Raw genomic sequence first — 21,300 nt, forward strand, 5'->3', positions numbered from 1 at the left:
AAATATCATACATTGGGGTAAGTTGATATACACATGCATGACTTGTTTTGTAGCAGATTTGGGTCATTCATTACATGTGTATATTACTACTTCTGCTGTATTCCAGGTTTGGTAGAACACAAATAAATCCTTTCACATTATTCTATGATTTGCATTATGAGTTGTATTTTCTCATAGCTACAATTTAATCTGGTGATCGCCTTCTAAGATACAGGAAATAGTTGAACATAGTAGGTCACATTTTATACCTTATTTCCCATGAAAACTCTAAATTCTGTTTAGTTACTTTAATCAGTATTCAACAAATACAGGCCCACTGAAATTTGTTTTTCTTTCCAAAGTGTAATGGAAAAAAGGCCTGCTTGCTAGCATTCAGGTGTGAGCACACCAAAAAATACCTAATATCAGGAAACAATTACACATCTTCCCTTGAATTAATAATTTGCATTTAGAAAGGAGGAAAATAAGATCATAAATAACTTTCTCCCTAGCTTCTTATAAAAGCAAGGACAACCAATGTTATTCCATAGTTAAAATGTACCAAGGACATGGTTGTCCTGCAAAGATGTGAGCATGTTTTAAACACTGAAAAACCAAGCCTTGTGAGAATGAACCATGGGAGAATGTGACAATTTTTGCACTGTGGTGCAAAATATCAATATTTTGGAGAAAAGAAACCCAAAGAAACCTCACTTGTTACTTGCCTCTGTGTTTGTGCATATTGCCTTAACACTCCAAGCCAATAAGACCTTCCCTGGAGATTCACAGTGAGACAGATTTAACCGGTCTAGTTCCCCAAAGATTTAAAAACCTGAGGAAAAATTAGTAAATACCTTTTCTACTAAAATTCCTTTTTCTAATAAATTCCTTTTCTACTAAAATGAGAAAAGCAATCGTTTGCGTTTGAATGAAACCTCTTAACTTAAACAAAATGCTTCATTTGGTCACCAAGCATCTGTAAAGAGCTTGGTGAGATTTCCAGACAAATGTGTGTAAGAGTTGAAACCTAAAGTCCAACATTTTCATTAGGACATGAAACAAAAGGCATCAAGGCAAAACAGGAGGTTTTGGGGGGTACAATTTCTTTCCCATATCCCTCACCCTTATATGAGGGAAGTCTAAATGAATTTCCAAATATTTCAGGGTTGTCAGATATTGAGAGGGAGGCCACAATAAAAAATACCCCTATCGAAAACAGTAATCTACCCAACCCTCTATCAAGGGTTTATCAAGGGAGGCTCATTGGGTCCGCAATCTCTGCTATAGCTTCCAATTGCTAATGAGATAGGTGCCACCATGTAGGCAATGGGTTTGCTGGACTCACCTTGCAGCAGTTGAGCGCTGTCAGCTGAATTCCAGGCTTTTCCACTTCACTGGTGTATTTCAATCGTCAGAGCAAAAGCATCTCTTCATGTCCAAGAAACGTGGGTTTAAAGGGAGAGGTATCAGACTGTACTGCCAGGAACAGACCTAAGGCACACAAGACACAGAAGGAGCATGGGAAAATGGCTGCTTTTTCTCTGATTTCTACTGATGTTGCCATTAGCAGCTTCTCTGAGCTTCCTGCTGCTAAACTTGACACCCACCAGCACTTTCTCACACCAATTCTTCTCCATGTAATCTCCATTCTTTCTTCACCCCCTTAGGTTCAACCCTACTGAGAACAACAACATCTACCTGTAAGAAAGATGGAATAAGCAAGGCCAGAGAGCACGAGTCTCCTCCTGAAAGCACTCCCACAGCCAGCAGCTCCGGACAACAACATCCATTTTGCTAATGACTGGAATAATGACGGCATTCTTGTTAGTAACTGTGGCGATAACAAGGCAAACACTAGTCGTAATTATTGTAAAATGTGCAGAAGGCAATTTAGAATAATAAATGTTTCGAATGCAGAGAGCACATGCGCACACAGAAGAGCCCATAGCTAGCTGGATCTCTCCACCTGTGGTGCACAAGGGCCCTCCTGATTGCATTGTCTGGAATAATGTGTCGTGTGGTGGTGCTCAAATTGAACAATGCCAGGTCCCCCCCACTTCGCTGGCATAAGTGGGGCATGCTGGGGCCTCTGCTTGCAAGGCATCCTGCTGGCTTTCCAGCCAAAACAGAAAACTAAAGGCTGACCCAAGTCCCCAGGGAGGAGAGTTAAAAAACAATGCCCAGGGGAAGAACAACCCCAGAGCTGAGGTACTCCAATGTTTCTGCCCCATGCAGATATCATCCTGATACCCCAGCAGGAGGCACACCATCTGCCTGGCCATGAAGTAAGATCCCATATTCAACAAGCCTGGTACTGAATGGGGACATCTCTTTGCGGTAGATGTAGACTAGTTTCCATGCATGGATAGACCTTTGCTCTTATGTTCTGGAGAGGAACTTTTTACAACAGCCTGTAGTGACAGGACAAGGAGGAATGGCTTTAAACTGACAGAGGGGAGACTGAGATTAGATATTAATAAGAAATTGTTCTACTGTGAGGGTGGTGAGGTGCTGGCACAGATTGTCCCGAGAATCTGTGGCTGCCCCATCCCTGGCAGTGTTCAAGGCCAGGTTGGACGGGGCTTGGAGCAACCTGGTCTAGTGGAAGGTGTCCCAGCTCATGGCAGGGAGTTGGAACTAGATGAGCTTTAAGGTCCCTTCCAACCAAAACAAATCTGTGATTCTATGTAAGGCAGCATTTGAGGTGAAATGTGAATTATGGGCAGCAGTAGGAGATGAGAGGCCAAGAAAGAGACCAAAGGGAGAAGGAGAAGGGTGGAGTAAGAAGAGGGGTCCAGAGGATGAGCAAAGTGGATGAAGAAAGCACGGGAGAAGAAGAGGGGCCTGGGAAGCTCTCATTTAAAAAGCTGGAAGCTCCCTGCCAAAGTAAACAGTTGGACATGTAGAGTTCTACATGTCTCTGCTTAATTTTGACCATCTGGCATTTATTGAAATTGCTTCCCTTTGTATTTGCTATGATGAAGTGGTTTTGTATTCCTACTTTCTCTCCCTCCTTTCTCCTCTCAGTCTGACATGTAGCTTCTGTCCTGCCTTTCATCTAAACACGTCCCTGCAGTGACTGTTGAGCAAAGAAGACAACTGTGGGGAGCGAATCCCAAGAGGGTACCAGGCATGGGGAGCAAATGCCTGCATACAGACAGCCACGGAGAGCTTACAGCTCTGCCCACACTGTTACCCCTAGTCTTACGTATTTCGCTTCCCTTGGCTCCAGTCTGGGAAAGTAACAGACTGAGAGGAAAGAAGGAAAGAGAAATCAGAGCAGAAGTTAAACAGGATAACAGAAAAGCAGGGAAGAAAAAAACTTAAAAAGGTGAAATTGCAAAGTGATGACAGGCTGGTGGAAGGGAATTAGCAGAGAGGAGGGCTCTGTTCACGTCCTCCTCTCCATGAACTGCCATGTGATTAGCCAAAAGAGCCATTTTGTAGGGAACTTTGGCACCAGCCACTCTCCTGCAACAAGGGCGAGAGACTGAAATAATCAACATTTTCTGCAGAACAGAAATGCAAACATTCAAATTCACGTCTCAACTGACAGTTTCAGTCAAAATACATCACCCTGACGTTCTTCAATTAGAAGAGATTCACAGACTCATTTCGCGGCATAGCCTGCAGTCCCAGGCCAAATTATACAGCCACGCTGCCATAGCTTGTATTTCCTGTAAGTGAGCAAGAAACCTCTGAGCCTCACTGTGCACTCCCAAGCCTATAGCAAGGAGGAGCTTTTTCAGTAGTTTTTCCAGGAAGCCTGTCCCAGTGGAAAAAAGACATGAAAGCAACACAACCACAAGGGTGGGGAGATGTTTCCTTTGCCCTGTTCAGCCTCTGAACACTTCAGAGCCAGAACATTATTCATTGCAAGGTTTTACACAGCAAATGCATGGCTCTGTCACTTTGGTATACCGTTACGATGCTTCTCATAGCCACAATGCTGGGAGGACTGCAGGCAGAAAGAAGCTCAGTGGCTGTGCTGGCACAAATTAGTGGAGCTGAAACTTTAGATCAGTGACAGAGTCTGCCTCCTGGGAGCAGTAAATTGTGATGCTGGTCCCTAAAGACCCTCCTTGCCATTAAGTGATTAATGAATTCATTAACACCTCTTAGAACACAGGAAATATGATATGGACAGCCTGCTTAGGCTTTGCAAAGGTTTTTAGTTGGGTTTTGGTTTTTTTTTTTTCCTTTTAAGAACAGCAGAGAATAGTGACTAATTAAGCTATATGGCCCATGATAGCACTACTACATTTATCCACTGGAGATGAGCAGAGCGGTAAGATTCTCTTGTCTCATGCTCTGGCAAGCTTTTATTTGACCCATAACAAGATGCTAAAATAAGGGGTTTATTGCTATTATAAACCTTTCATTTGAAAGGGAGGGGGGAAGACTTTTTGCTGTAATGGCTTTAAATGACTTTCCCAGTGCTCCCAATCCAACGGTGGAATAGTCCCAGGGTAACTGGAGGTAACAGTCAGGGCAAGGAAAGGGGGAGGAATTGCACAATGGTCTCTTCAAGCCCTACAGAGAGCCTTAATTCTTGCCCTAAAGCCACATTCAAGACCCATTTCAGTGACAGTTTTATTTACCAAATGTAACATACCCAACAGGCTAAACACTTGGGATAAAGTGTGAGCTGGACTCGGTGTCTGACACCTGCATTAAATCAGGGCACAAGATTACCTCCCACACTGTACATCAGCAAGACACTCCTGGTGCTCCTGTGGCTCCAGCCAAGCAGCTGACAAGAGGTAATCATCCCCTGCCGCAGTGATAACAAGTGCCTCTCACCCCACATGTGCCTTGGGAGGGTATCTGAGGTCCAGCTTCCTGCTGAGCCTGCAATCTAACCTCACCAGTCATGGATGAAGATGCCTCAGCAGCAGCCAGGCAGGGCTAGCACTGTCTTGCTCAGGAAGTGATGCCCACATTACCCACTCTGAAGGGATAAATAGTTGCTACTTGAAGCTCATTTCCTTTTACTCCTCTTGCTTGTACCCATGTCACATATTTGCTGTATGATTGCAGAGAACGCAGGATTCATCTCTACAGCCACCAACTTCTGCAGAAATTCCTTTCCATAACACAAATGGAACAACTGCCCTTCACCACAAAATGGCACAGCAACCCTGAGGCTGGCTCTTTGCCTTAGTTTGCAGTGTCCTATAAGACCTGTCATGGGAACATGAGCTTGGGCTACATTACAGTTCACTTCTAGATACAGTTTGAGTTTGCTTGTGAAGGGCCACACAAGTCCAAGGGGACAGGAGATGCTCTGTACATAACACTGTGCCACTGAAGATAAATGGAGGTGACAAGGAGCCACCACGTATTCCTGCCTGTGGGCAAGCGTCAGGGCTTTGGGAAATTTGAAATTGTGGAGAATCAGGCCCAAAGACAACACTTTCAAAGAGTAAATTGAAGAGAGCTGAAAGAAAGCCCCTACACAAAGATTAAAGGGCATGAGGTATTGATTTACTTAGGAAGATCAAAAGAGCTATATTTGTATATAGTAGTTCAGCTAAGTGATGACTAAGTGTTTAAAAGGAAGAGTTTGAAGGACATAAACCAAGAGAGGGACCATTAGGGTGAGTGCAGTGAAGAGGGTTAACAGGAGCAGTAGTAGAGTGAAAGAAAAGGAAATGAAGATCTCATCTGCCTGCCCACAGACACTTTTTAGCAGGCCCCATCAGCACTGAACCGAAAGCCACATTTGGCAAACCAGCTTCCCAATGCATTCCAAGCCCCATCCTGAACCCTGCAGCTCACTGCACCTCCACTAACAATGCAGCTTGTGCCACGCCACAGGCATCCAGGAGCATGCGGGAAGGTCCTCAAGGGGACTTGGTACCATCACAGCCCATGCAACACTTTTCAGATTGGCAATACCAACATACCTCAGACTCTCAACGGTGGAAGCCCTGTGCCTGCCCAGCTCACACAATACCCCAGACAGACACAGAAACAAGGAGCTGTATATCTCAGAATCACTTCTGAGGACTCAAGTGTCCTGCTGCATCCACTCCAAGGCCTAAGGACCTCGTCCCCGGACTTTAAACTCATTTAAACTTTATCGGAGCTATTTCTTCTTGTCTGGAAATAGTGTTTGCAAAGCACTAACCTGAGTAATGGCACAAAACTTAATCCATCCTCATGGTTTGGTAACACCCCAGACCTTCTGCTTGATTCTGCTTTCTCAGACTGCTCTACCTTTACTGAGCTACACAGGATTTGCAGGGCTAGAGCTGGGATCACAGCCAGAATACCAAAAGCTATTCTGTTCCTCAAGATAATTCAGACCCAGGTGAGAAAAAGTTAGTTAAAGTGACTTTTTAATAAGTGACCTTCCTTTAGCCTCCCTCTGTGGGCTCAAGTTGACAGATGTCTACCTAGTGCTTCCAAAAGCAGCAGCCAGAAGCATTTCAGACACTGGTACCTTGGAAATCCTCCATGGAAAAAAGTCTGTGTACATAAGACAGGCAAGAAACACATCTTTCCCATCCTGGGGAATCTGACGGTGAGCCTCAAGGCACGAGGGTGTGCAGGACTGGATCTGGGGAGGACCTGGAGGCCAGATGTTTCATTAAGCAGCTGAATTTTTGCATTACCTCACAGTGTCATGTCTGCTTACTCTGTTAAAGGCTGCAGCTGCCCATTCTAGCAATGCATAACCAGCCCTTTAGAGAAAGCACTTCCTACCCTGATGGAGAAGAGAAAGATAAACAAGACAAAGAGAATCTGATAAGAGAGCCTGATTCAACTGTTCTGCCATTGCCTGGAATATCCAGAAAACTTTATGACCTCACTTCTTCGTCCAAAAAAACCACCAACAAAAAGCTTTTGCTCTGGGATTGACAGGTACTTCCAGGCAGTTTAAATCAATGCCAATGCTCTGCACCCTGTTCACATCATTCGGCATTTTATCCACCATTTGCTGGAGCTATACTCTTTGCTGGGCACATTTATAGACAGCAGAAAGAGAGGTCATGCAATAAGTAATGATGAGAACAGGGTAGGCTACAGAGTAGGCTAAATGAGATCAGATACAAAGGGCAGGATTCATGGCCCATTACAGAGCCACTAAATACATTTTAGTCACCCTATTCTATTAGGTGCCAACAGAGCCTACCCCTGATCGAGGGCCCCCTGATCCATGGATTCAAGTGGATCAGCATTTGTACACCTTCAACAAGCAGGTGACATAACATACAGGTTGTTTTGTTCAGCCGTACATGGTCCCTTCACCACAAGCTGCTCACCCCTGTCTACATTGCCTAGGTACATTACTGGGGAAAAATGTCTTCTGATGCAACCAAATGCAAGATAACACCTCTGGGAACCAGGAATGCAAATTGCAGCTACTTACAATATGGGAAATTACCTCAGAAAGCACTGACTGCAGCAAGGACTAAAAATGCTTTCCATAGAGGAGGTGAATATTCATCCAAGCAGGGATAGGAACTGCGCTTTCCCTGCCCCTTTGCATTTGGTCTCTCTGTTACCCACCATTTTGCCTCTCTTTTATCTCCGTTTACATGACTCCATATGGAAAAAAAAAAGAACAAAACCAAGCCCTTCAACATTTTAAATTGAAGTTTAGCTCTTGTGCAGGGCATTCCATAGCTCTCCATTCAGAGAGCTTTTCCAGGAGATGTAGGGATGTCTTAGGCAGAAAATACAACTACCCCTTCTTCAGCAACCATGAGCCACTCAGAGGCAGGGGACATCAATACATTCCTTTCCAGGAGAGCTGTGAGGCAAGTGTGGACCATAAGAGGTTAACACAGGATGCTGTCAGTTTGGGCTCAGTACCAGCTGCTCAACCCTCCTAAGGTACTGCCTCTGGGACTGGCCAAGCAGGACATGGGGGTGACAACAAAGCTGCTAAATATTCAACCATGTGCAACCAGCCTTCTCTTCCATAGGCTGTGCCTCAGCCCTTGGTGTCCATGCAGGGAGAGGAGACACCAGGGGCATTCAAACGGAGGCCAGAGAGACACGGCTGAGAGCTGGAAAAACTCATAACTCAGCCCGTTCACTTTGTCAAAGAGTTGCTTGAGAGATCACAATATGTCTAGACATCTCAAACATGGAAATATCCTGGGTTGCAGGGGACTTCCTAGGCCTTTGACAATGACATGGCGAGATTCAATGCCTGGAAGTTCAGGTCAGATAAATCCCAAAATACAGTGCAATTTCCCAGCAGGGAGGGAAACTGAACACTGGAGGACCTCACAAGGGTGTGGATCGTCTTCATTTGACATCATTAGCCCAGCAGCAGATAACTTTTGAACAGCTAGGCTTTAATCCAGCTGGAGGGGGAAATCCAAACCCCAGGCTTGGAGGGAGTGGAGCTGGATGGCGCAGGGCACACCTCGGTGCCCCTGCTCCCTTCCTTCTCCCCTCAACCACGACAAGAACAGGAAATTCTGCATAATCTGCTCAGCCTCGGAGCTCCTCATTAAGCCAGTAGCTGCAGTCCAATCTCATTCCCCAAGACCTCAGCTGGTTGCCTGCAGACATAAGGAAGGAATTCATTTATTTGTTTTCCTCCTCCAGGCTCATTTGGCCAGACAGATGTTGCTTGCTATTTCTGTATGCTTGGTTTAGGTTTGTTTTCCCTTCCCTTCCTCTGAATGATCAGAGATTAACTGTAGCTGGAGACACCCTGTTGAAGGTGCAGCCCAGGGTTTACAGATGTGCCAAAAGTGGGGTATGGGGATTGCCTTTTGCTGCACCCTATGTGATCAGTTAATGCCACCTCATCCAGTTACCTGGACAGCATCTGCTGTAATGTGGGTCACCGACACTGAGGTTCAGTGAAGTTCTGCTGTGATGGTTAGTATCATATGCAGAGTTTGCAACCCATGCATCAGATGCTCTGGTCTTTCAAATGTTGCCGCTATTCAGAGCCTTGCAGATTGCCTAAATAAACATATGTAAGTTTAAATTCAATCTCTCCCTTGCCCTGTCCCCTGTAAAACTCTTTGATGACTAAGCCCATTAGGGGAGGAGCAAGTCTCTTTTGAAATGTCACAGCTGATCTCTTCTGACCTTATCAAAGTGCAGGATCAATACACTGACCCATTTGGAGTAGAAAACCTCAAGCAAAAGCCAGAGAGAAGCAATTATAGCAGAATTTCAAGAATGAGAGGGGAGGAGGGAGAAGAAATACCCTGCTATGTCTCTGGAGAGTGAAAAACCAAATGAGCCAAAAGTAGCCATGATGCTTAGAATTATCATATACATAATTAGTATTTGATAAAGCAGGAAATAAAACATAACGTCCATTCATCATGCTGACAGCTGCAGAAACATATTGCAGGCTCTCACGTGTTAGCGGTGTGTGAGTGCCTGTGGCATTGCAGGTACTAATCCACACCGCCAGCTCAGGGAGCCAAACACCCCATACTCTTTGCCGGATGCTGGCAGCACATCTCAGGATCTGTATCTGAGCATGGAAGGCATGATCACATGTTCCTGACTGCCTGGGTTCGAAGAATGGAGAGGCATCAGTAAAAGCCTTGACAGCAGCCAAGGTGCTTCCATCAAGCCTGTGAACTTCAGGCATGCAGGGACGTTCAGGCATCCTAGAAAGGTAAACCAAATTTCCTGATGTCTAGACCTTGGCCAACTGCACCATCTCATGATTGCAGCAGTCCCTGACATGGTTTTGAACTGGGCTAATTATCACCAGTTTGATCAATATCTTGTTCCGTGCATTTCAAATAAACAAACTTCAGACAGCAGAAATAGAGACACGGGCCAGGGTACAGTTATGGGTACCCAAATATATGCAGCCAAAGGTTTTATGGTCAGACACAACCCATTTCCCTGGCACCTATAAACCATAAAGCAGCACCTCCACCACCTACCGCCGAGGCCCCACGAGTCTTCATAAGACGTAGAAGTATTTTCAGATAAACTTGTCATTAACCTTCCCATGAAGAGGGCAGTCAGCAGGGTAGAGAACCTAGGTCAAAGAGCAGCTATGATTCCCATGGAGAAGAGTTGACATAGAAGGAGTAGATGACATAGAAAACACTCTCAAAATCAGAGAGGGGGATTGAAAGATAAAGAATTTGTAGGACTGCAGGCTCTGTCTAGAGCAGGTCTCTCTACAGGGCTTATGCCCAAGTGAGGGAGGTTTTTTCGTCCCTTCATGGATGTTTTTGAGATATACTTTTCCTCACAAGGGCGAACACGAGCCATTTACAAGCAACTCAGTGACAAAACAGGAAGATATCAGCTTCTGCCTCGCCTGACAAAAATAGCCAAGTGCCTGATGGCAAAGCCACACACCCATCCTTGCTCTGCCTGGCTGGAGCGGAGCTGTGCCACAGGCTCCCGCGGCACATGCTGCTCGCCAGATTGCTGACTTGGGATAGGTCCCTGTCCATCTGTCGAGGCAGAATTATTCCACTTGAAAGACACTAAAAAAATTCCCTGGAGTTCTGCAACTGTCCCAGTTCCCACGTGAGCCGTCTCACCATCAACCGCAAGCTGCTCTGAGGAATGGGAAGAGCTCCGGTCAAAGCCCTTCCCCTCATTCCCACCCTTTTTATTTGCAGATAAAGCCACCACCTCTAACTTCATCAACCCTTTTTTTACGGCTGTCTCCTTATAAACCTGTTAACCAACATAAGGCAGGATCCTCAGCTCTCTGGCTGTCCATCTTTATCCAGCAGGGAAAGAGCACCGTGAACAATCTCCTTTGGAGGTTATCAAAAAAGCAATCAAAGAAAGTCTCTGCTGTCCTGGGAAATTTTCTATGCACTGGGAGTCTCATCAAACCAGGGGAAAGAAAGCAATAGCAAATTTAACAGTGCCATCCATAGCAGACACAGATGGCTGCAGTTCCTAAATAAGCATTACATTAGTGCAAAGGAGAGGGGAAAAAAATTAAAGGGAGAAAGAAAAATATAACAGCTGTATCTTAAGCCTGGAGGCTGATGCTAAATCTATGTTTGTAGATGCTTTCGCACTGGCAATAAAAGTCAAGTTGCTTCCATGTTAAAGGGGCACAGCTGAGTGCTTTATGCACTGTCCTTGACCTGCTAATCATTTGGTGGGAATACCCTCCAGCTGCCTGTCAGCCTGAGGCACCTGCAGCAGAACAGGAGGAGACAGGGGCAGAGAAGGAGAGCAGTGGGGGAAAGCATTAATATTTAAAGCAGTGCTTTGCACTGCTGTGAATGGAGTTCTGCTTAATAAAAAAATAAATTAAAGAAATCAATAGCACGCGATGTCCTGCACTGCACTGACAGAAAGATCATTCGCCCCTTCGTCACTGCTGGCAAGCTAAGGCCACAACTCAGACACTTTCCCCAGCACGTGTCCTGTAATCCTGCAGGGCAGACAAAAAGCAGATAAAAGAATTGAGGGCCCTAGACTTGAAATGTTGACCCCTCCAAAGATCAGTGCCTCACTCTGGAGGGAGCAGGGAGCTCAGGCAGGGTTCAGAGAAAGCTCTGCTCCCAGCCCAGGGATGCTGGAGATTTTTCTCCACAGTCTGGAAGGGAAAACATGAGGTTGATGCCAGCAAAGTTCACAGTTGACACAAATATTGGAGGAGCAGTAAATGCCGGCATGAATGGGTTGGTTACAGTAGGCAAGCTGTGTTGGCAGATAGGCAGGCTAAAAGTGGCTTTTAAAATACCCACGTGCCAGGCTGGGCCTGAGAAACAAAAGAGTATAAGTGCACTTAAAAATGCAGGCAGTTTGAGGAGAGCTTCCTGGGGCAAGAGCATAACCCCATTCCTGGAAGTACAAACAAGGATGCAATAAGGAATGAGTTCCTCCAATACCATGCAAGACTGGCACCATGGTCCTGAATCAACATGGTCTCCATATTCGTGACCACATCCAGTGTGCAGCAAATTCAGCCAAGCACTTGAGAGAAGCATTTTCCTGAGTGAGCATCTATCCCACGGATGGATGCAGCACACAGGCTGCTCCTCTGAAATGCACCTGGTCTTCATAAACAGAGGCAACTTCAATCACTTAGGATCCTGAAACACCAAGCTCAAATGACACATGTGTTGGCCTTTGGGGGATGAGATTTCTTGAAATCTCACACATCTGGTTTTCCCCTCCTCTGCTTTGTAGAAGCAACCAGTGAGGTTTCATTCCTGCTAATGTTTCCATTTGTCTATGACAAAGTGCAAAATTTCACAGCTATGCTGTGTCAGAGCTGTGGTACCTTCTGCCTCTTGTTGACCTGGTCAGCATTACTTATCAATTGCCCTCTGTGACTATCCCCATAGCTCACAAACATTGAAGCATTATTACATTTAACTATGATATTCTCTATAGTAGCTACACTGATTACTTATCAGCCTTTAGGATTGCTCGTAGAGCACAAGCCTTAAGCCTGAGTAGTAAAAAGGATGGCATGTGGGCAAGGTTTGGCTGCTTTTACCAGAACTGCTTGGGGATTTTCCATCAGGAGAATGCTGATTTCGTGCAAAAAAAAACCAACTCACCTGGGCATGCCAATACCAACATGTTCTTGTTTCCAAACAAAAAAATTACCTGAAAGTTTAGATAACATCAAAACATTATATTTCCTGAATATGAGGGCATATAATACTTTGATTTTCATTCTAAAGCAACTTTTCACTTGGAATTGATATATACACACAGATTGATTTTAAATGCCAAAATCAACTCAAAATATGTAACAAATTTTTAAATAGTTTCACAAGGGCATTTTTGAACAAAACCTCTATTTAAATTAAATGCCAGAATTTTGCCAGGAAATAGAAAATACATTTCTTGTTCAGCTCTAGACATGAGCGTAACACCTTGATAAGCTTTAATATAACTGAGAGAACACACTGGGCTAACAGGGTCAGCTGTAAAAATGCTGGGAGAGCAAGGAGGCAGAAGGACGAGCTGAGAGCAATGCTGTAGGTCAGGGAAATGTGAATTTGTGATGCCAGGTGGGGTACCTGCACATGGGCCAGGTTTCAGAGAGTCTGGGGATGCGAATGGAGAAGCTGCCAAAGAAGGATATTTCAGAGCATTCACTTCAAGGGCAAACCACTGAATCATTTTAAATCACATCAGTTAGTGGAAAAAAAAACAAACCAAATTTCTTTCTCTCCAAAGCAGACTCCCTGATGTGCCAATTCGGAGTGCCATAGTGGTGCTGTTGGTGGCATCAAGGAGGAAATTGGGAAGCATCATCTCTGTCTGCCCAAGCCATTCTGAGCCCTAGTCATCAGAGAAAGTGGATCAGTGCTGAGTGGATGGCCGAGATAAAAGGTATAGCTCTAAAGCACATTAATTGCTTATTAATTACCCCATTAATCATGGTGACACCTTTGTCTGCATTCCCAGTAACACACTTGGAGTTAGCTGGGACTGTCACACTGCTTTGTGTAAGCTGACATAGCTTTGCTGCCTCCTTCCACGCCCTCCTGGATCCCAAAGGGTGAAAAACAAACCCAAAAACCCCCACAGCTTAGCAATGGTAAGCTACCCATCGGTAGCATGGCAGTCTGTGACCCAGTGCAGGCAGTTTGGAAATATGCCCTCTCAATGGCAATGGGCAGGACAAGAAAGCGCAGATGTCAGGATACTCACAGGACAATGATGAGCTGAAGTCCTCAAAAGTTTGAGATCCAGGTTACAATTTGCAAAGCATCACCTTATGGAGCCCATCCAGGGCTCTGCTGCAGCTTCCCACAAGGAACTGCAAGTTCCCATTAAATCACAGAGAGCTGTAAACCAATCAACACAGAAAATTTCTGTTCCATCACCAGTGCTCTTTCTTTATTTTTTTATTTATAGCACTCTCTGATTTCCAGCAACTTTTTTATTATAAAAAAATTATTTTCTTTGTCTGAAAATTGATATAAAAAGAAATCCATCTCTCAGCCGTCATTTCTCTTAATGATGTTTACATCAGCAGATGGGGAAAAAATCACTTTTTAAACAGAATTTATTACCCGCTGACCCAAAGCTTTACCATATATCACTGTGGTTTCAGAAAGTTAGTTTCCACAGCAACATGATGTAACTCTCCAGCGTGTCTGTGAGCTGCTGATGTTAACTCTTCCAGCTCCTAGCCTCAGTTTTGTGAAGGGGTATCTTAGCCACATGGCAGTCACTAGGAGACCTCAAAGTTGGTTAAGATGTGGGAGCTCATGCTCAGGAACCCTGTGCAGATAGGGCCATCTTTAAATTCCCTCATTTAATGAGGTAACAAGTAACAGCTTAAAGCAAAAGTGAAAGCCTGCAGGTATCCCAGGCAAAGGACACAGCTCTGTGCCCACCAGCAGCACTAGTTGGGTAGAGGTAACACAGAAGGAAGAAGACAACAGATGACTAGAGATACCTACTAGTACAGTATGCTTGCCCAGAGAATGGGGTGGCAAAACAATACAGTCATTAGGATGATTCAGAAAAAGGGAGGAGGGTCTTAGAGAGACTAGGAGAGTCTAGCCAAGCATACAAGCCTATCCATAATATGCTTGCCCAGATACTTAGGGACAAGCAGATACTACTGCTTGTATTTATACTATACTGCTTGTATCTGTACTACACTGCCTCCAAGCAGTAGTATCTGCTTGTCTGTAAGCAAAGATGTCCTCACCTCTGGGTGAGGAACTGGGTTGGGTATTTTGTTCCATGGCTCTCCTCTTCACTGTGAAACTGTGGCTTGGTATAGAAATACCCAAAGACCAGATGCCTTCCTGACTGCTGATCACATTTGTGCAAGCATCTAGAGAGCTCTCACAGCTAGACGGCAGAGAGATCAGAGAGAATGAGCACAGAGCGATAACAGCCACTGTCTTGGGGAAGGGAAGGGCCTGGGAGAGCAAAAGGCAACTCTCTGCTCCTCTGAAGACTTGTGCTCTGAGATCACCTCCAAGCTTTGGCCACACAGGTACAGACAAGCATCAGGCATAATCGGCTTTAGCAAAAAAGCTGGCTGCTTAGCAATCAAGGTTCAGCTCCAATAGAGACAGTTGCACCTATCACTGCACTTATTGATTGCTGGAATGTTGATAAACAATTGATTTTTTTTCTGCAAATGTCACCTGGAAGGAGTTTTATACTTCTCTCTACAGGGAACAAATGATAGCGAGAACCTAACAAACACAAAGAAAGCAAAGAAACACAAATCTTCTGATACGGCTGATAATTCTTGATAGAAAGTGGCCAAGTAATAGAATTAAGTTGCTTCTACTGGGATTTGAGAGTCTACCATGGTGGGAGATGGGAAAAGCATTACTCAGTGCTTTGGCTCAGACTTCAGAATGACACTTTGGCACCTTATCAAAGAAATCCAAAATCTACAGCCTCTTGGCTTGAGCCAGATACAGAGCAATAACCGATCCACCTGATGAGAGATGTTAATCAGCTTTCAGCAACAGATCATAAGCCAGGAGAATAAAGGCTGTTGGGACTGTGGGAAGTGCATGACAATATGCAGAGACACAAACTGTGCAGAGGAGAAAGCAAACTCAGATAAGTCAGGTTCCAAGAACACCATACATGGAGCTCTTGAGAAAAAACAACAGGCATTTACAGAGAAGACGAGAAAAGTGCAAGTTACCTGGCTCTAAGACTACCTGGAAAATGATACTCTGTATCGTGTTTGGAACCAGAGGACCATTTAAAAGACTATTGTATCACCCTAAATTGGGAAATTTAAAGTAGTATTCACAGGAGACAGCAAAACACGAAGGGCAGCAATACACAGGAAACCAGACGCTGCCAGCTCTGATCTCCTGAAGAATCCTTGGGAGATCAGGGTTGGTAAGGCAAAGCTCTGCTGTGAGAGTCCTCTCAGGAACCCCGAACATACTTTGCAGTCTTAATCTGGGCATTTCTCTCTAGACATCAGCCCCATGTGTCCTGTGCAACCACACACTGACATAACTATTATAAGGGTCTACTGAGGTAGACCTTCTTCCTATTCCAGGCTCAGGAAGATCTCAAAAGATTGCTGCAGCAATCGCGATGCCGTCACCAGTTCAGTACTATGGACCAATCTTCCAGACAGACCAAACAGCTCTTGGGAGGAAAGCTAGCAGCTTTTGTTCCCTGCCATGCTTGCAGCCTTGCTTTTAATAGTAAGCATCTGGCCTCGAAGACCAAAGTCCCAAAGCCATTGAGCCCAAGGTCTAAACCCAAATCTCCACACCCCAGCACTGTAACCATTGGGTCTGAAGGATAGATAAACCTTCTCAGTCCTAACGTATTTCTTTCTGCTCTACCTTGCGCATTTTAAAAGCCTTTACACAATGGCCAGAAATCTTCCCCAACATACTGTATGAGAAGTGCTTCACAATCTATCGCCCACACCCTATAAGGATGCAATGCAACCCTGTACTGAACCACTTCTCACCTTTCCCAGAGCACAAAGCTTCCCAAACCTCATGGCTTCATGAGTAGCACAAATAAAAGGTAGTCTCTGTCCTCCTCTGTCTGAATAAAAAGATTTGTAGCATTTGGAGATGTTTTCTGAAACAAAAAAGTCCCCACTTGTAAATGCATTTTGACTGGTGTGTCTAATGTGTACTCATCACTACAATAATTAACCAGCAAATACATATCAAGTTTGGGAAAGCTGTCTCAGGAGGTTGTGACCATATTTAGCCAAAACCACTTGTTCTCATTGATTTTTTACCTAAAAACAATTCAAGCTTCCTTTTCTGCATTCAGTATGGCAGCTCTTGCACAAGTTAAAGTCTCCAGTAAAGCTCCTCTGTGCTAATAAACATTGGTTCTGCCAAAGAAAGACACCAGCCACATTTTCAGAGATATGAGCAGCACACTGACAGGGTTAGAATCGTTATCAAAGATCAGATTCAAGATTAGTATCATTATCAAAATCAGCCTACCAATGCCATTTCCTCCACTTACCTTAAAATCCTGGAGTCTATCAGAGGATGTTGACCTTTATATCAAAAAATGTCAAGCAGCCTATTTAGTAGAAAGGTTCAAATTAGATGACCTAGAAGGAGAAAGCTTTTCCAGAAGCAGCTTCCATCCTCTTCAGCAGGGAGATGGTGCATGTGCTGCGAAAGACACAGGCAGGTTGCAGCCCACACCTCAGGAAGCCGGCTTCAGGCTCGTCAAAATAGTCTGCTTGATGGAAGGAGATGTACTAATTGATCAGGCATCACAGTCATGAGATGTTGTACAATTCCTGCCGAGGATGGAGAGATACATCCATCATCACAGCTGGCTACGCCGGGCAGGAGCAGCGTGAGCAGCGGAGCTTTAAAACCTTGGCCTTTTTAACAATGCTGTCCTGTGCTATGAGACGAGGCTTGTGATTGAGCTTGCAATGGAGGAAGTCGCAGCAGCATCACATCATGCTGCGGACTGTATCATGGGACTGGGAAATGTGCATTCCTGCCCTGTGCTCTGTGCAAGGGCCACGGCCCTTCTCCTGCTTAGGGACCCTGTGAGAGAAACCACAGTGGAGCAGGACTCGGGACCGGGTTGTGGATGCATGTTCCCACATCAACGACAGTCCTTTCCCAAAGCTTTCCATATCCATTGCTTGGGTCAGGCTATAGTTCATCTCCAGCTCTGACAGTAATTTGAGCTAGTGAAAAATGAATCTGTTGGAAAGAGAAGACCAGGATACACAAACCACGACAGCGGCTCGAGCTCAGGCAAGTGAGTGGTAGAAATAACCCCACGTATGCTCCCAGCCCTTTGACACTAGGTATGCCAGCAGCCAGCCACTGCAGCTTGGCAGGTGTCTGGGCAGGGTTTGCCTGTGATCATCTGTCTGTCCTCAGATCCAGCATCCTTCACTCATTTCCAGTGATCCCAAGGTCCTCACAACATGCTACCACATAAACTGGAGCCACTCAAGATCTTGCTACCAACACTACGTGCCACAGAATGCTCCTTCACAGCCTTTCTGCCCCAGGGATCTGTCATTGAACTCAGCCTGAGTCCAGCAGCATTCACTCAAAACTCCCACTGGATTTAGAAGGAACATTAAATAAAACCAGCTGCTCTTTGCTGTCACAGCCTAAGTGCATTAATGTCTTTTTATCTACATGGGGGCACTGCAGCTGACCCCTGTTTCCATGCAATTGGTGTTAATAAAATCTTTCTCTGCAGAAGTGACAAGGGAAAGATACACTTCAATTGGCATATTTTATTTGAATTGAAATTTGAGTGCAAGTCTCATGATTCATAAAAACCTGTGTTGATAACTCTGATCCACGACCCTCCTCTGAGACCAGCTTTTGGGCTGACTATTTCTGAAGAAAATGCTTAGGAAACATCTATATAAGGCAGCCCCCAGCACTGGCTTACAATCAAGTCATCTTTGAAACACTTATTTCAGCCAGTTTAGGTTACTTTCACTGAAAAATTAGAAGCAAAAATAGTCCAGAGACAAAACATTATAAAGAGCATATGGGAAATAAGATACAGAATAGGTCTTGAATCTTGGCCGAAAACTGATTAGTTTAGATTTATGTAAGAGTCCTTCAAGCCAAGAAGCAGTAAGCTGAAGCTAAACCTGAGGAAATTAAAATAGCTGTTACAGCCTCTTTTTCAGCAAGCATGGGCAAAGGAGGACAATAGCTGTAGTCTGTAGCTGAGCATAGCTGTCCAACAATTCCACAGGAGGAAGAAATGCTATTGCAATAGGTGGGAAAGAAGAAGAGAACTGGGCATGCAGCTGAGCAAGAAACACCTGACTGGATCTCTGGATGCAGCAAAAAAGGAGAGAAAGCTAGCAAGTATTTTTGGCTACCTACAGAAGCAGGAGGAACATCTCTGAGGCATAACAGGTAGGCTCAACATGTGACCAAAATGTGCAGAAAGGCAGCAATATGGAAGGGAAGCAAAGGGATTGCTGAAGAGGGCCAGGTTAGCAACATCTTCCTCTGATGCCATAGAAATTGAGCTGTATTCCCCTGCTGTCCTGACACACACAAGGATAAATGCATGCATCTGTGTCTGTTAATGTGCTGTGCACTAGGGGTTATGCAGACACTGTGGCTGCACCCCACATGCCACCTTCTAGTTAAGCCTGAATGTCCAAGTGAAGTCCTCAAGCCATTCAGAAATGCTTCTGGAGGTATTTCACTGGAACCTTAATGGCTAAAGGACCAAGGCAAGACACAGTCTTAATACTTGTTCTCTGATCTCCCATTATACTGGCCCAAACTTTTCCTTTCCCTGCGTCCTGGTTTATACTGGGATACAGTTAATTTTCTTCCTAGTAGCTGGTACAGTGCTGTGTTTTGAATTTAATATGAGAATAATGTTGAAAACACTTCCAACTTGAAAGGTGGAAGAAAATTACCTCTAATCCAGCAGAAACCAGGACACCCTATCTACAAAATAAGTTGATCCTGCTTAGATCTTCCTCCTTGCTCTTGAAGTGATGTTCATAGGGTGTTTTATTCAGTTTCAAACTACTTCTACCTCTTCCCTATAGATCACTTATTCTGTTTTAAATTTATATTAACCATTTTGCCAGAAGCTCCTTTTCTAAGCAGGCTCCTATATTAAGACCAACTGTACCTGTCCATGCCAAATGAAAAGAAATGATGAATGTGCTTCATCAGTCAGGGCAGGAAAAGTGATAGTAATGTGAAGAGACAGTAAATAAGCAAAGCATCCACAGAGTATTTCAAAAGTAAATCAGGTTATGGAAACAATTAAAAGAAATTGAGAATTTGTGTACAATTAGTAGTCATATTGCTTCTCCCACCCATACAGGCAGTTCTGCAGTATCAAAATGAAGAACTGACTTGCATTTTTGAAGTCTCAACATTTCATTAGTAATAGCAGATTTTTTTCCAATTGGGAGAACAGGTATAATCTCCCTCTCTTCTTCCCTATTTAGGCAGCTCTGCTGAGAGGGAGCTCAGTTATAACTTGAATATTAGATTCAAAAACAAGGCAGAACCGAAGCTACAGTGGTTGAATCTCAGCCAAGACCTCCCTGCACACAGGTCCAGTAGAGCTTTTTGCAGGAGGTTTCAACCAGATAGGAAATAAACGCAGACCAAAAGCAAAACACAGCTGAAAGATTTAATTTGCCATTCTCCTGGTGCATTTTTCAGAAGTTCTCATTGTAGCAGGTGAACCTCACTCTTCCCAGTCTGTATTAAAAGAATGGCGATAACGATTTCTTGGTCTATGCTACCCCTGCCCAATGCACAAACGACAGTACTGCCGCCTTGGTACTGAAAAAGACTAAAATATTGACTGGCACTATCTGATCAATTGTGGAAGGCAAGTGATTATAGACTGGGAAAGAGGGCAGTGATTTGTGTAAATTTTACAATTATTCTGATTAATAACCCCCAATTTATTTATTTCTATCTCTCCATAGGCAAAAGGAGATGTATGACTGCTGCAGATGAAGACACAGCCCAGCATCTCTGACAACTTCAGGATGACAACTCAAGCTTGCAAGGGTCACTGCTGTCCCAGGCACCACTTCAGAATCCAAAACCCCTTCTGCGAGCATGGGGGAAATGGACCAACTCCCCTCAGAGATATTCTCTGACAATAAGTGCACTTAAACTTCTGATGTGCTCAGACGCAGGGAGACAGAAGCCGGGACAGAAGGATACATCTCTCCTGCAAGGCACTGGAGCGTAGCAGCCCAGCAGGCTCTTGCCTTCAGCTAGGAGAATGCCCTTGTAATGTTCTCCCTGTTAAAATCTTTATGCTTTGAGCTGCCTGCAACCCTTTCCAACCCAAGCAAGCTACTTCAGAAAGCTGAATCCTGTGGCAGAGATTCTCGTAGGTAAAATACAGATTTTTCCCTCAGTGTGGAGTTTTTGCAGGGTTTATTTGCCCTATGAATGAGCTGAATGAAATTTTTTGGGAAGCATTTGTTGCAGAACTGAGATGGAAACTCTTCACCTGGTCCAGCCTATGGGAAGGGTCTGAATCTCCACAACACTCCCCAGGACCCCAATCACTCTTGGGGCAGACTGGGATTTTAAGCAGCAAGAATAAATAAGCAGAAAGAATGAAAATGACAATTTGCACAAGTTGGAAGATGCCTCAAGAGGAGCTTAACCACAGAGTCAGTTAAGACCTTCCTTAGCATCACAGCCTAAGTTAAGGCTCCCCAGTCTCACTCCCACCCTCCTCTTTCTTACCTTGTTGCAACTTCCAGTCTCCCACATAGTCACCTCGGTCGAAGTCCCAGAGGAGATAACACAGGTCACATCACTGTCTTCTTATAATCATTCTAATCACCTCATTATGCACCTCACATTTACCCCAGCATGGGGACAGAGCAGGAGAGGCAAGGCAGCCTTTCCCACATCAAGCTCACTGCCCTGAGGC

The 21,300-nt window shown here is 44.6% G+C and overlaps 2 long non-coding RNA genes across 2 annotated transcripts; one reads left to right on the forward strand and one right to left on the reverse strand.

Annotated features, from left to right (window-relative positions):
* Nucleotides 1-1,337: 1,337 nt before the first annotated feature.
* LOC133275425 (uncharacterized) lies at nucleotides 1,338-18,849 on the reverse strand. The gene is made up of 3 exons (XR_009745518.1): nucleotides 18,741-18,849; nucleotides 16,873-17,417; nucleotides 1,338-1,470 (listed from the first exon to the last, which is right to left on the reverse strand). It is a non-coding gene; the product is annotated as an uncharacterized LOC133275425 (long non-coding RNA).
* LOC133275424 (uncharacterized) lies at nucleotides 17,425-20,677 on the forward strand. The gene is made up of 2 exons (XR_009745517.1): nucleotides 17,425-18,773; nucleotides 20,330-20,677. It is a non-coding gene; the product is annotated as an uncharacterized LOC133275424 (long non-coding RNA).
* The last annotated feature ends 623 nt before the right edge of the window (nucleotides 20,678-21,300 follow it).

Source organism: Pezoporus flaviventris, unplaced genomic scaffold (genome assembly GCF_033815535.1).
Source record: "Pezoporus flaviventris isolate CSIRO_AGI_PZ_B2104156 unplaced genomic scaffold, CSIRO_AGI_Pfla_v1 ptg000040l, whole genome shotgun sequence".
NCBI classification, from domain to species: domain Eukaryota; kingdom Metazoa; phylum Chordata; class Aves; order Psittaciformes; family Psittacidae; genus Pezoporus; species Pezoporus flaviventris.